Here is a 15,369-nt window from a genome sequence, read left to right as displayed (position 1 = left end):
GGAGAGTAGCCCTAGCGCAGGGGTTAGCTACCAAGGGTTGGAGCCACAGCTCCACCCTGAGCAAAGCTCTTGATTTTCCCTTGATCCTGTGCATGTTTTGCATCTTGCCAAGGGCCAGTAGAGGACAAAGTGGAGTAGGGACTGAGCTGGAGGAAATGGCATTTTTGTTTGTGAAAACCCTTAGAAGAGCAGGGGAGACCGGTTTCTCAGATGCCAGGGACCTTGGGTCATGTTTGTGTTGTGTGATTTATGGGTGCTCTGCAGCAGCTGTGTGGTTTGTGCTTGCATCTGGGGACTTTCCTGAGCTTTAGCTTCCCTGGTGTGTGGCAGGAGGGGTTTGGTAAGGTGCTTTTCTGGTCCTGAAGGGCGGTGGGCCTTGCCCAGCTAGAAATAAGAGACAGTAGCCAAGTGACTTGGCTGCACAGCCAACAAGGGCCAGGAAAGAGGCAGTCTGCAGTCATGAGGCTATAGAGACCGTCAGGTCATCTTGCTGTTCTTTGATTTATTAGGTTACATGCACTTATGTACAGTAACCTCTTACTAATTAGCTAAGTTGGGTTTGAACAGGGTAAAAGGGGAGTAACGTTCATCAAAGGAGAAGATAAAATAATACAAGGTTTCAAAAAGTAAGGGTTGAAGTTTAAGACCCGAGGGGATGAGGAGATGTGTATATGCTGCCATTCAGTTGCCCCCGCAAGGCTGCAGGGAAGGGCTGGGGCATCAAAGTCAGAGACTTTAGTCCTGAATCTCTTGCTGGGGCCAAGGGAAGAGAAGAAATGTGTCTAACAGTGCTTGGGGGGGGGGGGGGGGGGGGGGAGGCAGTGGGGAGTTTATTTTGCTTTGTTTTGTTTTGAAACCCAGAATAAGCTCTGCCCCCTCAACTGCTCTTGGAGCATGATCCTGGCTCTGTTTTGAATCCCTAACCCATGACTGTCTCTGCAAAGGAGGACATGTATTTTCGGAGCTGTCTGTTCTGGTTTGTCAAGCCTGTGCTTGGAAAGCCATGTGGAAAAGAAAGAGATTCCCAGGGAGAAATGCTTTCAATGGCTGTGCAAAGCCACTCGTGGATGACTCTGTCCTGTCTTGCTTTTGGTGACATGCCAAGACCATGCTGTGAAACGGTCTCTTGATTTTTTTCTCCTTTTTTTACAGGCTGTAGGATACTTTCCTGCCCAGCCTGGGTTACAGCCAGGATGGGGAGTTTCACCCCGCTAGCTGTCTAGGATAGCTGCTCTGGACTGGAGGCATGCTCATGCTTGTTCGTTATTTGCCAGTGGCCACTAGACTTTTCCAAAATATGCTTTATCAAGTGTGAGGCTTTTGTTGTGCCATGGTGTAGATAGTGGTCTCTGGAGAAGAATAAGTGATTACAGGGAGTCTGGTGCCTTTCTCGACCTCACTTTTTAACAGGAGATAAAACGATCTTCTTTTTCTTATGGAGCAATAAACACAGCCCCAAACAAAAAAGCAACCTGTCACTTTCCCACATCCTGGAGAAGGGCCATTGCCACACTGTGCAACATGAGCCTCCTGCCCCATGCACTAGGTTTGAAGTGGGGATGACCTAAGAGCTGGAGCCCGGCGTTTCTTGACCAGGCTCTCCGGGAGCAAAGGGCTTTGTGCTGGGATGCTGCAAGCAGTGCACAGGTGGACCCAGGAGCTGCTGAAGAGAAATCCCACCAGTGGCAAGGCACGGCGGTGTAAATCGGAAACCCTGGGTTAACCTCTTCAGGATGGCAGGAGGCAGCCTGGCAATGGGAACTGGCCCAGTGCTGAGGCTTAATCTCATAACTTTGGGGAAACCATGTCCAGGCAGCGTTAGCTTTCTGTGTTACGCTTTTGGATGAGGTATGAATTCCCCAGGCAGGTCGGGGGACTGTGGCTTCCATTGGCACCAGCATGATGTGTACGTCAGTCCTGTAACAGAGAGACGGCGGTGGAGTCCTCTCTCCCGTGCCCCATGCAGTCCTGTCCCATGGGTGTCTGTCCCATCACCAACACAGGGCTCCCCCATTCCCAGCTGCTTTTGTAGGGCTCAGCCTTACACTTGCTGCTTAGCTAAAGCTTAAGTTACCAGCTAAGTAAAACTGGAGCCCCGGGGCAACCTCCAGTTGTCCTGTCCCATAAACCTCCTTGTCCAGGACCGCAAGCACAGGAGTGCATGTCTCCACGTGGGCGAGTGGTGCTGGTCAGGCACAGTTGGCTTTTTCAGAGCCTGTGGGTGGAGGATATTTGAACGCTTTAAGAACATATTGATTTTACGGTGACAAGTTGGGAAAATGCCAGGAATTAATTTCCTTCCTTTTTTTTTTTTTTTTAAATGAGTTATCTGCCCTAGCCAGCAGTTAAAAGATCCAGCTTTTAAAAGTTATTTGGTGCCTAAAATTTTACATAATGTAATTTTCAGTATAACCCTCACACCAGCCTCTTTTGCAGTTCAAGAAAAGGGTGGCATTTCCCTTGCATTTGGGGGTGGTCGAGCTCAGTCCAACTTTCCTGCTTTCCTGCTCTCCAGTCAGTTGGGTTGGGCTTTATTAGGGCAGGGGGTGCTGACCTGTGCAGTTGCTTCTGGGGGGTACCTGCAAGCAGCTGTCACAGCCTGACGTCAGGGGAGGCAGCAGCAAAACCTTTGCTGTTGGATCCTTGGGCTCCCACGGGGCCTCGTGTGAAGAGGAGAAATGCAAAACTTTTCAGAGAGTTAAAGATACTGATCTGAGATGTTGAGCATCTCCACGGGAGACACATCCTGTGTCAGGGCATCTGAGGGGGAGAATTACACGTTGGTATTTTTGTGTCTTAATCACACCACTGATGTCCGTGTTGTGACAGAGACCGGTGCGTAAATACATTGCTGCCAGCATTTCAAGTTTGTGAGCCTCCAAACCTTGACTATAAGTAGAGGTAATTTGTAATCTTTGTAAAACTTTCCAAAATTTCTTCCCTCTCTGGAAGCAAGGGAAGGGTGTTTTACTGACCCCAGGCAGAGGTGTCAGCAGCACCTTCTGGTTGTTCTGGACAAAGTTCCTCGGACGGGCTGACATGTGGCACATCGAACGACAGCAAAGTAATTTCCCAACATCCGATTCTATCAATAGAAGCAAATCCCCTGGAGGGTGAAACGCGATTGCTGCAAACAAGGGCTTGTTTTGGTTGTGTGCATCACATGGGCAAGCAGCAGCAAGGCTGCAGGCTGGAGATGTTTTTCCTCACGGTACCGTCCCTTCCTACAGGGTGATAAATGAGATTGCACCTGCGTGGCACTTCGCAGGGGAGCCAGGCCTTTGCCCTTCCTCCTCCTCTTGTCCCCAAGGCCCGTGTACTTACTGTGATGGAGCACCTGTGGTAGGCAGTGGTTATACTACCTCTGTTCTTAACTTGTCCTGGCTTGCATCTCATACCCAAATCTATCCTCTTTTTCTTCCACACCTATTACGCTTTTCCCCACACCCCTGTGCTTTTGAGGTCAAACGCAGCTGCGCAATAATGCTGCTTCTCCCTGTAGGAGAGCGTTGCCATACAGTTGTACTGGGAAGTGGCATAAGCTCTATCAGTATAACTGTACTTAGGCTGATTTAAAGCGTCTACCTCGGAGCTTTTATCAGCATAAGCCTCTTAATAAAGAGGGAAAAAATCATACGCTCTCCTGGCAGAGCTATACCAATGGTGTAACTAGGCCTAAGGGCACATTTACTTTAAAGTTAGGTTGGTTTAACACAGTATGTGATTTCAGTTAAATCTTCCAAAGTATGTGAGGACACTTCTATTTATGTTCCATTCAAACTAATTTTAATTTATATTAAGTCCATCAGGATCAAGTTTGAGCTAAGTTGAACACAGTGTTACTTTTCACACTGTTTTGGATGGATTAGAAGCAATAGAGCTAAATTATCACAGTCCCTTGTGACAGCAGTTTCACTGATACAAAGATGCTCAGGTTTTTTAACTACATTTATCAAAACAACCTGCAGACACAGGCACACTTTCAGCAGTGTGACTATGTCCACCTATCACCCAAATGGTCTTTAAACTGGAATAATCATGCTTGCAAAGTGGGCTGCTCTGGTTTAACTTAGACTAACTGGTTTTGATTGAGATGGGCACATTGGTTGCATATGCATAGACAAGACGCAAGAGAGCTCCCTGCAGTGGGTAGGTACTGTAACCCTGCTGTTACACAAATCCCGCTGGCAGTCCTTCTCCCTGCAGAAATCCTGTGGCTGGTGTCCGCGATAGCTCTCGCTTCTGGTTCCTGGGGCCTTGTGCCCCTTGTTGGCGTGCTGGCCAGGAGGTGCACATCACAGGGACTTTGGACACCCAGTTTCACTCAGATACCCCTGCGGGGGGGGGAGATAGCTGCGAAGAGAGGGGCAAGGGGAGACTCTGCTGTGCTCAGAGTCTGCTCCCCAATCCCACCATGGACACCAGTGGTACGTGGCCTCCTGGGCCCCCTGGGAACACCAGTGTCCCTGTGTCACCTGGACCCCAGGCACGCTTGCGCTCTGGGGACTCCGGCCTTTGGAGCATCTCTGGAAAAAGCTGAAAGCCCACAGGCAGGTGCCGTACCCTTGCCAGTGCTTAGAGACTAACCAGCAATCAGCTCAAGAGCTTTCTGGCAGCTCCTGGGAGGCAGGCGCTGGTAATCAAACCTCGCACTTTGGAAGGGCAAATCAGGTCTGGCTTTGCCCAGCAGGAAACTGAATCTGTGTCACAGTGAGGTGCTGCAGCTATCAGCATGATCAGATGAACGGGCTGGGCTGCCCACAGGTACGGGCCGTCCTCAAGCACCATCATCATCTTTGCTGCGGCCGGGGAAGGAGATGTTGTGACAGTGCAGAGACCCGAGCTTTCGCTGTGCTTTAGCTGTTAACAAAAGCCATAGGCATGCTAACCCTATGTGAAGCGGTGCGCTTCTCTCAGAAACTTCAGCCCTATTTATTTCAGTCAAATGGAAGAATTGGTCACACACCTGGAAGTACTCTACCCAAACGAACTGGAAGTGAAGGCTCTTCACTGAAAGAAAGAGTAGGGAAAATGCCACTGTGACCTCTTTGAAGGCAGGTTTCCGTGGGAAGGATATTTCAAAGAAGCTGTGTGCCCCGGGAGCGTGGTTGGCAGCCTGTGGATAACTATAAATGTGTGGGGCAAGACCTCTCCCTATGCCGTAGGACTGGCTCGTCCCACCTTGCCTGGGAGCGATTGCACAAGGTGCCCAAGATCCGGAGGAGCCCAGGATCTGGCAGCTTTCCTGGGGTGAAGAGGCCAGCGAGGCTGGGAAGTGATTACATTATTGGGTATTAACAGCCCAGCCACTGCTGATGAAGCAACCCTAGACCCCACCAGGGGAGTTTTTAACAGGCCACCTGGGTTGGGAGTCCTGTATAGCACCTGTGGGTGGAAGGTGGAAGCTGGGAGGATTGAGCCCAGGAATTGTCCTGCCTTACCTACCCTGGTCTTACATGTTTTCCCTGTCTGTACCCTACTGACCACCGTTTGGGGGAGGATGGCTTGGGTGGCAGGAGTCAGACCAGACCTGAGCTCTGAGCCTGCTCAGGGAGGAAGGATGCAAGCCAGCTTGACCCCCACTGCAGGTTGGCAGGATCGCTGAGGTTGCGGAGGAGAAGGCCATGCCTTAGGCTGGGCTCAAAAAAGCAACGCCTGCCAGACCTGCTGTGCTGGCCAGCTTTGCTTCCCTTTGGAGGTGGCGGACTTGGTGGGCTTAGTCAGAGCCAGGCAGCCTCACAGCTAGTAGCAGCTCTTTTCAGTGAGTGCAGCCCTATTCCTCTTTGCAAATTATCCTCGAGTGATTATGCTTCTGCTTATTTTACAGTGATTGTGCTAATGATTTTTGCAAATGAATTTTAAACTAAGAGATGGCTAGCCTGATTATTTGGCTGCTTTTACTGCTGTCATCGCATCCAATAGCTGTTATTCAGAGAACACTCTTTGCACTTGTGTTTACTCACCCAGATTATATGGTGGGGTTGGGCTCTTTTGCTGGATACTTCCCAAGCCACCAAAAGCTTTGGAAGTGGCAGCCCAAACGCTTCAAATGCAAATACTCAAGCCAGCGAGTATTTGTCTGAGTATCTGCCAAGCTCCCATTTTCTGGGAACACGCTGGTGAATCAAAATTTAGTCTCATCAATGTTTATGGACAACAACCAAGAGAACAGCTCCAAATCCCACCCTTCCAAACAAACTCTGCTTCTCTCCTAAGGCATGTTCCCAAATTCATTTGGGCTTACCAGCCCGTGTCTAGTTCTAGCCAAGTATGAAATACCCATGTACTCTCTTCTTTTCTTGGTCCCATTTTCCATTCTTCTGGGAAGGGAAGGGGTTGCTAAGACTGATGCTGAGAGACATTCTTGCTTCCCAGTGCCTTTGATAGTCATTGCCTGCTTCTGCCTCTAACTTGCTTCTGCCTCTAAGTCGAACAAGAAAACACTTGTTGCTTTCAAATTAGAGTTTTTATCCCTTCAGTGGAAATGGCTGCTTTCTGGCCTGTTTTCTCTCCAGACCAGCAGTGCATGAGACTGGGAGATGGTTTGCCATGCTTCCAGTGAAAGGAATGAATGTCTTTGCCTATGACAACTGGTGTTTCCAGTCGACCCACCGTGGTTCTCAGGTGTTCCTCAGCCAGGATTGTGTGGGCAGCGGTCAAAACGCATATAACAGGCTGGTTCCCTCAGGCGTGAGATCTGCACCTGCCCTGCAAGCAAACTGCTACTGTCTTTCTCTGTCTTTTTATTTTAGGAGGTGTCACATCAGCACTGGGTCTTGAGGAGAGATTGAAGACCAAGAGGGAACAGTGATGGACACGATAACGCCAGGCACGGCATGCTCAGGAAAGGGCGAGTTATAATATCACGGTAGCTGAAGTTTCATTCCTTTTGACAAAAGGAGGCCAGGGGTTTTGCTGCTGGCTCCCCACTGAAACTACCATCTGCAGGTACCTGCTCTAATTTGGTTTGTTTAGCTGAAGCGAATCTGACCTGGTAACAGAGCATTACATTCAAGAAGCCCTTTCCTGGCTTGGGCCCTGTCGTGGCTGCAAAGCAAGCCTGGCAGACGAGGGAGAGCTGAGCCTCCCACATGGTCCAGCACATCCAGGGCTGTGCCCGTGCATTCCCCAGGAGACGGGCGAAGCACGCCTCTGCCAGTCCTGCTTTCACCAACAGCTGTGAAGAAGCTTTCCGAAACACTGCGAGCCTTGGCTCACTGGGCAGGGACTTGACCTTGCTCCTGCGGGACTCAGCCGGCAGCAATTCCAGCAGAGCTCCATGGCATGACAGGCAATAATGATTCCCCTGTTCTGCACTACATGCTCCCTGTCCTTGCAGGTCTGGCCAGTGCAGGCTGTGCTCCCTTGCATAAATGCAGAATGGGTTTTCTAGGGAGCGAGGGCAGCACAACATTTTCACTGGTTGTTTTTTATCCCAGACAAAAGTCTAAAGGAAAGATTTCTGAGACAGTTGTGGTTTACCTCTCTTTTAACTTTATTAGCTGCTAAATAAGAGGTACTCAAGCTCACAGAGTGGCGTGGGGAACACAGGCTCCCTGGCAGAGGAGAGGGATCAGGGTGCTCTGTCAGTCCCATGGCTCGCTCTCAGAAGGGAGTAGGGAGTCCAGCTCAGCATTTGCTTCAGCTCAGAGCAGATGCCTTTTTGTCAGGATGCCTCCAGCCTGCATGTGATCCTCCCACTCAGCTCCGAAACCCTGCTGGTTTTACCCAGCAAAAATAATTTTCTTTCTCCATTTTCCCTCTTGCCAGCCTTGCCAGCCCTCCTGGCACCACCGCCTTTCTCCTTTAATGGCCGAAATAACTGGTGGGGTCTTACTGCCTTCCCCATGCTCCTCTAGTGCCCGCTTCGCCTGAAATGTGATCTTTAAACATAGCCCATTGGCAGGATATTAGCACAGACATAGATGGGACCACAAGCAGCAACCCCAGCAAAGATGTAAGGCAGCATGTTTTCCCTCCCATCCATATGGATTGAGGGCTTTGGCAGATGAGCTGCGTTAGGTTTAGCTGTGATGGGTTATGGGTGTGATTGCCTGCTCTAAGGAGACATGGGGGACCTTTAAAGAACGTGAGTTTTTCTAATGAGGAATAAAACATGTGGGATTGCTGGGGTACGCTCAGCCCACCTGAGCACCCAGGGAGCTGGTGCGGGGTCATGGCTGGGGTGAAGCAAGCCCTTGTGTACGGGCTGGGGGGTATGGGGGGAATTCAGGTCACCGGCTGCGTTGTCTCCGCAGCACTGAAAGATGCTAAGTGTACCTTTGTCACTAATTTAAACATACCTAGCTCTCCTTTCACACAAAGAGAGGAGCTGGTGAGTGAGAAGGTGTCATTTTTACCGGCGATCTCTGGGCAAAATTATACTTTAATTCAGTTGGGCTCCTTCCCCTGCACCTCTGAAAATGCTGCCACTAACGAGGCGATGCTCACAGAGCTGGCAGCTCCTGCATGCTGCCTTTGAGAGAGACTTCTCCGTGCTCCCAGTGGATGCAAATTGTCTTGGGCCCCAGAAAGAAAAAGAAAAGGGAAATAAAGGCTCCACACAACCCCTTTTAGAGCCAATGACAGGATTTACATGCTAAGCAACTGGTCATTCGCATGTGGCTCCTTTCCTTGGCTGGTGGCCGGTACCTGACACTTCAGTGAGGAGTATCTCTCTTCCTCTGCCTTCCCCTTCCACCCCAAAAGCCTGAGCCACAGCCAGTAGTGCACCTGACCGGTGACACCATTGTGTCCTTTGGGACTATTCCTCCTGAGCCCTGCCTGCCCTGTTCCCCCTTTGCAGGGCTGCGCTGTTGCAAGCCTGGCCCTATGCAAAGGCTGTGTTGGACAGGGCTGTGTGAAAGCAGGAGAGGCTCATGGACAGAGACCCAACCTCCCTGCCACGCATGGCGTGCCGGACCTCTGCATCCTCTGTGTGGCTGCAGCCAGCCCTGCTGGCAGAGAAGATGGAGACCGTCCAACTGCAAACATGGAGGGCAAGGGGTGTGCACAGTCCCTTTAGCATGGCCTCTTATGTACTGCTGCAGCCATCCTTGCAGAAACTGCTGCAGCAACATGGGTGCAACCAATCCCATGCAACATGCTCACCTGCTGCCTCCCCCATTTTTCGGTGCCAGGCCCTTTGCCTGTGCTCCTGCCCTCCCTCCTGCCGATGCCCTTGGAGCCTCTTCTCTCCCAGAGACGTGTGTTTTTCCAGTGGCTCCGGGTACCCCCCCGCCCCACACCCGCGACATGCAGGGTGTTGATTTGACTGGACGTGAGCTCAAAGCTCATTAAGGGCTCATCAATATGGGCAATGAGGAGCTGCGTGGGGTGAGGCAGGGGGAGAGGGGCCCCGCGGCAGGAGGGGCTCATAGGTCCCCTCTGTGTGTAGAGGCAGGTCAGTATGTGCCTCCCTGGGCTGGTGTCTCCCTGAGCAGCTCCGCGCACCCCAAGGACCTGCAGCCAGCGGGCACCGTGAGGTAGGTGCATCCACTGGGACAGCAGTGTCTGGTCCTGGGGACGTGAGTGCTGGGGTTGGAGAAGGGAGCATCGCAGCGGTGGTGGGGAAGAGCCGCCTGCCCACATAAGTATTCCTGGGGAAGGGCTGCTGCAGGTGCTGAGCTCTCCGCCATCCACGCTGGGTTGGATGTGGGGCTGAGGGGCTAAGCACCCTGAAGACAAGGCAGGCTGAAGGATGGTTTCTGCCTCCCAAATGGTGCTGGAGAGCTGAGCAAATGGGGGCAGACCTGCCTGCCTGGCGCTCAACTGGGGCGGTGTGAAGCGGGCATGCTGCCCAAAGTAGGAGCAGGTGTTGTCTACAATTTACCCTCAGCTGCATCACTGCTATGCCTAAATTTCTTCTGCCAGTTGCTATTGCCATTGCCATTGCAATGTTCTCTCGGTCAAGAAAGACACCAGTTGCTGGGAAGGCAGCGTCTTTCCCATCTGTCACTTGCACGCAGAGCTAGCAGGATTCCCCTCGGTACTAACAGGCAGCTGCAGCAACCAACCTCCGCTTCAAAATCCCCTCACCCTGAGCAAAAGCCAGGGCAGGGGAGGGTGTTTCTGCTGCAGTGGAGAAGCAGGGCACAAGCCATCATCCCCCACATGCTGCAGCAGGGGTGGCTGGGGAGGATCTGCGGGCGCTGCCCCCTGCACTGCCGGGTGAGCAGGACCCCTCTCCCATCTGGGGAGCTGGTGCTGCCAGGCAGGGTGAGGGGGAGGATGGCAGTCCCAGAGCAGCACCCAAAAGTGGTATGTGGCTCCTGAAAAGTGGAAAGCTTCTCACAGTGCCTATGGGCTGGGGGGAGATGTAGTGAGCTTAAATGATGGCTCAGTAAAGATGCTGTAACAGCACTTAGGTGAAACCCCGCGCACGTTTCCCTGGGGAGGGTGTCCAGTGGGTAGGGCTCAGGGGATGGGCTAGGTGATATGCACAGAAGAGGGATCAGTACAGCTGTCCCTCCCGGGGGCTGGGACAGCCCTTACCAGCCTTGTGTGCTGCAGTCCCAAGGATCAACCTGAAACACAGTGTTTCAGGCTCTTGTCTCCCCTTTGCAGAGGTCCTGCAAACTCTGGCAGTCTCTGACAGTGGAGCTGAGCTTCCCTGCCTGTACAGCTGCTGGGGTGTTTCAGGGGGCTATGTCTGTACCCTTCCTTCCTATCTATCTATCTCCAAGAGACTCTGACCCTGAAGGAGGTGCCTCACCTCCTAGGTGAAGCTCTCCCCATCCCTATTCTGTCTCCACAGCACTGGAGAACTGGCCAAACTCATTCGCCCCCGTCCCTCCCTCCCTCACCTCCTACCTTCTCCCTGCTCCCCAACTCCTGTGAGTGCTGCTTGGAAGAAGAGACAGCTGCAGCCTGGCTACCAAAGGCTCCACAGTCCACTGGTGACCTTGCTGTGATTCTGCCAGCGCCTGGTGGAGACCTCCAGCACATTTAATTTTGGTTCTCCTCCCTCCAAGAGAAGCTCTGCGACAGTTTCAGATTTTGTTCTGAGAAGAACAAAAATCAGGCCAAAGACATGCAGCTGGAAATGTGTTTTCTTCTGGGGAAACTTAATGGGCACAAGGAACAAATGACTAATGTCCTTATACTGGGGGTGGACCTCCCCATGACACTGGGTTCTGTTCGCTGGGGATAGAGCAAGTGAGTGCCATGTCTGGCTCCTGTGGAGATGCTCATGCAGTAAAGGCTGTGCCTGGCCCCGGCGGGCCAGAGTCTGCACCCTGGTACAGACTGGCTGTGTGAGCTGTGGCTCAGGTCTCTAGCCAAGGCAACAGGCACAACGGCCTTTCCTTCATCTGCCTTATCTCCTGATATCACAGGCCCCGGGGGCAGAGCTGCTCCTTCTGCACCGCTGTTTTGCACTTAGCACCAGAAATAGGGAGAGGAGAAGGGAGATCTGGGTGTTAAAGTAGTAGAGATAATAATGCCCAACTAGTTGCAGGCTGATCCTAGATGGCGGGGGATGGTGCCCTTACTGGGTAATGAGCAAGTTTTCTGGGCTCTTTCGAGGAAAACCTCAGCCAAGGGACTGCTGGCTCACAATGCTCATGCATGGTTCCTGTGGAGGGAGCTGGCTCTGCCATGTTCTATTTTCCACCCCAAAAAAGCATACGAACAAATGGCGCCTTGCAGCAGCCTCAGGGCTCTGAGGCATGATTATCTCTCTGGTTTCATGGAGAAGGAGAACAAAGATTTTGGCATCTGAAAGTGGGACACAGATTTCCTCTCTGGCTTGGCTGTGCTGCAGCAGGAAAGCGATGTTGTGCTCTGCATGGTGAGGCTCCGGTCTTTCTTGGAGCTGAATACGTGTGCCAGAATCGCGCCGGGCAGTTTCACAGGTGCCACATTTTGAATGAGCTCTTGGTGATTTGATCCAGTGCTCGGTAGCTGCTGGGACCCTGCCCAGAAGGAGCAGGGGGAAGGTCTGCGTTTTGTCTCCTCCTTCTCCCATCTACCTTCCCCTTTGTGCTTTCAGCCAAATGCAGTAGCAGAGATTTTTGAGGCAGTGCAGGGTTTTTACCTGCTTATCTTACTCCAAGAGCAGCAGGTGCTGGCCAGTGTGGAGCACGCTGGACTTGTCTGTGCCCAGCAGATGGGTCGTTTTTCCCAGCTGCGAGCTTCCAGGCCACAGGGGACACACAGTGGCCAGTCCTTTGCTCCTCTGCCACACAAGGAGAGGAGAGATCGCTCCCCTGCCATGCTGGATGCTTCAGGTCAGTCTCTGGATCATTCTCACACTTTTTTCTGCTCTTTCCTTGTCATTTTTTTTTTTCTTTATTCACTTTTTCATTATTAAATTGTGGCAACAAAGTCCAAGGTAACTTTCTCAGGTGAAGGTCGTCACTTTCCATTGCAAGACCAATGTTGCACAATTTGCTCTGTTCAATGACTTCATAAAAAAAAGAAAAAGAAAAAGCTAAACCCCCCCTCCGCCAAAACATATCAAGCCCAATACAGCAAATAACCACTGACATTATTTGCAGCATCTCTGGAGGTGCATCAAATCCAGCTCTACGTGTATGAAGTTATTATTTCCCCCCCCTCACACATTGCACAGCTGTGCCTTTTGCACAGTACTTATGATTCCCGGCGAGATGGGGAAATTTACCCCTGTGAAGGCTGCAGTCTCACTGACGATGTTGCTGCAGCTCAGGGTTTGAGCTAGAATCTTAGCTCAGAGGCACAGTTTTGGTAAGGTAGCGGCTGGTGGGAGCATTAGCTCACGCTGCATCAGCTGAGCTGTGGCACTGCAGCCGTTCTGGGGGAAAGAGTGAAGGGGCAGCAGGGATGCCCACCCGCACCATGGTGGCAGTGCCTGAACACCATGCTGGGCTGCAATGAAAGGGAACAGCAGGTATAGGCAAGCGACAAATTCCAGCTGAAATTGCCCTCTGTGTTCATTTTTAGGCACTTCTGTCCCAGCGATGTTCTTGCTGAAGTCACTGGAAGGGTTTTTTCCATTAGCCTCCCTGGAGTGGGATTGTCTCTTCGCAAGGAACGAGGCAGGCAGAGGAGGCCCCTGAATGTTTGTTATTCCTGGGTTGCGCATACAAAAAAAGTGGAGACATATGTGCAAAACAGCAGCTTCTGTCCTAGAGGAGGAATAGTGAGTTGGGTTTTTTTGCTCAGCAGAACTAATGATACCTGCTTTTCTCTTCATTATGCCCTTTGTCCCTCCACCTCTCATGACAGGTCCCTTATGGCAGTGTTTACTGTCTCTCTAGTCCCCCAAACCACCCCATCCTCAGTGCTCCTGCCTGTCTCCCATGTCTCCAGGCTGCCCTCCCAGGAGCTGCCTCCCTCCTCCCTGGTGCGTGGTGCACAACGGGGCACTCCCGGGGTCACCCCACAGCCCTTCCTCGGGAGAAGCCCTAGCCTGAGTCTCTTCCCTCTCTCCATTCCCTACTTCTTGAGGAACTTGATGTCTTTGAGGGCTGTGCTCCTTTTTCAAGTATGGGTGAAACTCGTGAGCGTGCTCAAAAAGTAACTGGGGTTGGGAACAGACAAATGGGTCTTTGTACAAGCAAGCTGGGCTAAAAATGTCCGCATTGCTTCAGGCAAGGCAAAAGCATAACATAGCAAAACTGTATAAACTACCACTGTCGTGAAACTGGCATCCCAGCATGCCAGCTTGCACTATATAGGAAAAGGAAAACACTTCTTAATTTAATCAGCACATTTATAATGGGAAGAAATAGGCCTTTAATCTTTTTAATGTGGTAGTTTCGCTGAGGAGGATGGAGACGGGGATGCCTTTAAGCCACTTGTCTGTCTTGCCCAATTTCGAAGCCGTCGGGGGCTCAGGGAGCTGCCTGCAGTCTGCTCGGAGCCTGCCATGAGGGGAGCGGGACGTGGCCCGGCCTCGACCCTCACGCTGCTGCGGTCGCTCGGGCTGGGTCTGGGCAGTCTGCGGGAGCTGAGGAAGAGCCCTGCCAGCTCTCCGCTCCCTGGGGAAGCTTCTCAGGTGCAAGGATGAGCTTTAAACGAGGGCACTAAAACAGGTCAGAGGCTGCATCGTTTGCACCGTTCAGAAAAGGCCCAAACTCCCCACTTTCCTTTGAGGCAACATGAGGCGGCCCCAGCCACTGAGGCAAGAGCAGCAGTGGTGGGTGAAGCACAGCCTGCCTGGAGCAGGATCCGACCGCGCTTCCCCCTGCGGGATGAGGAGCCAGAAGAGATTCAAGTGGGCATCCGGAGCCAGGGAGGGCGTTGCGATAGCTGACCCAATTCCTCTTGTGTGTGTAATGCAAAAATCAAGGTGCTGCTTGGTAAAGCGACCATGCAGTAGGTTGCAGCCAGCGCCAGGAGCTCAGCAGTTCTTCACCGTTTTTTCAGGGCCTTGAGGTACTGCCACAGCCCTCCCAGGATCACGGCCAGGGGCTGGGAGATGTATTCTGGCCTCGTGTGGACGTCCTGTTCGTTTAATGGTTTACGAAACACGGCTCATGCCCCCCTTGCCCCCTTGGCTCATCTGGGTAGGGTTGAGGTGTGGTGCCAACCTCACCTGCCACGTTATCGGGAGCAACGCGGTCACCCGGGGCTGCTGGTGGAGGAGGAGGTTGGGCAAGAGCTGCAGGTCAGACACGGACATCAGCAACCCAAATCTCATACAGGAGGGTGGAAAAAGGGGGTGGAGGTGGAGGCCACCCTGCAGCTCCATCACGCAGGAGAGCTGACATTTTCTTCTCGCGTCCTCTGTGAGTGCTGATTTCTCCTGTAACCAAGCAATCTCTCTTCAGGGGAAGGGAGATGAAAGGTTGGGTGGCTGCAGTGGCTGCCTCTTGGGCAGCACGTGGAGAGGGCTGTGAAACACGAGCCCTGTCCCAGCTGGGCAGGACAGCGATGCTCCAGCCCTGAGCGGGCTCCACGTGGGGCCAGTGCCCCGCCAGCATCCTCAGGGTCTCACAGGGGGCTCTTCCACGGACCCTCCGGCTTTCATGGATGCGGAAAGCTCAAGCATATGCTGCTGCTGCAGCGAGCAGAAAATCGGCCGGGAGTCTGCTGTGCCCTGATCAGCCGGTCACGGCTCTAAACAAGACGTAAGAGCCTTGGGGCTACTTGGCTGTCATTAAAATGGTGTGGATGGAAGGAAAAGTCTAATTGACTGAACAACAGCCTGCGCCATGTAATTAGACTAATTGTGGGTCTACCTGCATGGGTCAGAAGTGATTTGTGTGGCTGTTAAAGCACTGACAAATAAGAGGTGGGGAGATGTGAAAGTATTTCTTACATGCGTTTCCACAGGTAATTTTGCTGTTTCATTTCAGGCAATTTTATGCCCTTGAAATTTTTGGTTTCTGTCAAATTTGAGGAGACTGTTAATATTTCACACTGAAGCAGGGGAAAGCAAAA

General features: G+C 52.1%; 1 protein-coding gene across 2 annotated transcripts in view; it reads left to right on the top strand.

The window, feature by feature from the left end:
- The first annotated feature begins 9,318 nt into the window (after nt 1-9,318).
- LOC115352440 (sodium- and chloride-dependent GABA transporter 1-like) overlaps nt 9,319-15,369 on the top strand; it is a 38,918-nt gene continuing 32,867 nt past the window's right edge. Inside the window, exons 1-2 of one of the 2 annotated variants that reach the window (XM_030040607.1) lie at nt 9,319-9,485; nt 12,925-13,123. The gene's annotated coding sequence lies outside the window, so the exon portion shown is untranslated. The remainder of the gene's footprint in view (nt 9,486-12,924; nt 13,124-15,369) is intronic. The other variant, XM_030040605.1, reaches the window with a different exon arrangement.

The sequence above is a fragment of the Aquila chrysaetos genome, chromosome 17, assembly GCF_900496995.4.
Source record: "Aquila chrysaetos chrysaetos chromosome 17, bAquChr1.4, whole genome shotgun sequence".
NCBI lineage: Eukaryota > Metazoa > Chordata > Aves > Accipitriformes > Accipitridae > Aquila > Aquila chrysaetos.
The sequence above is the reverse complement of the archived record's forward strand: the minus strand, read 5'-3'. Positions and strand labels throughout refer to the sequence as shown.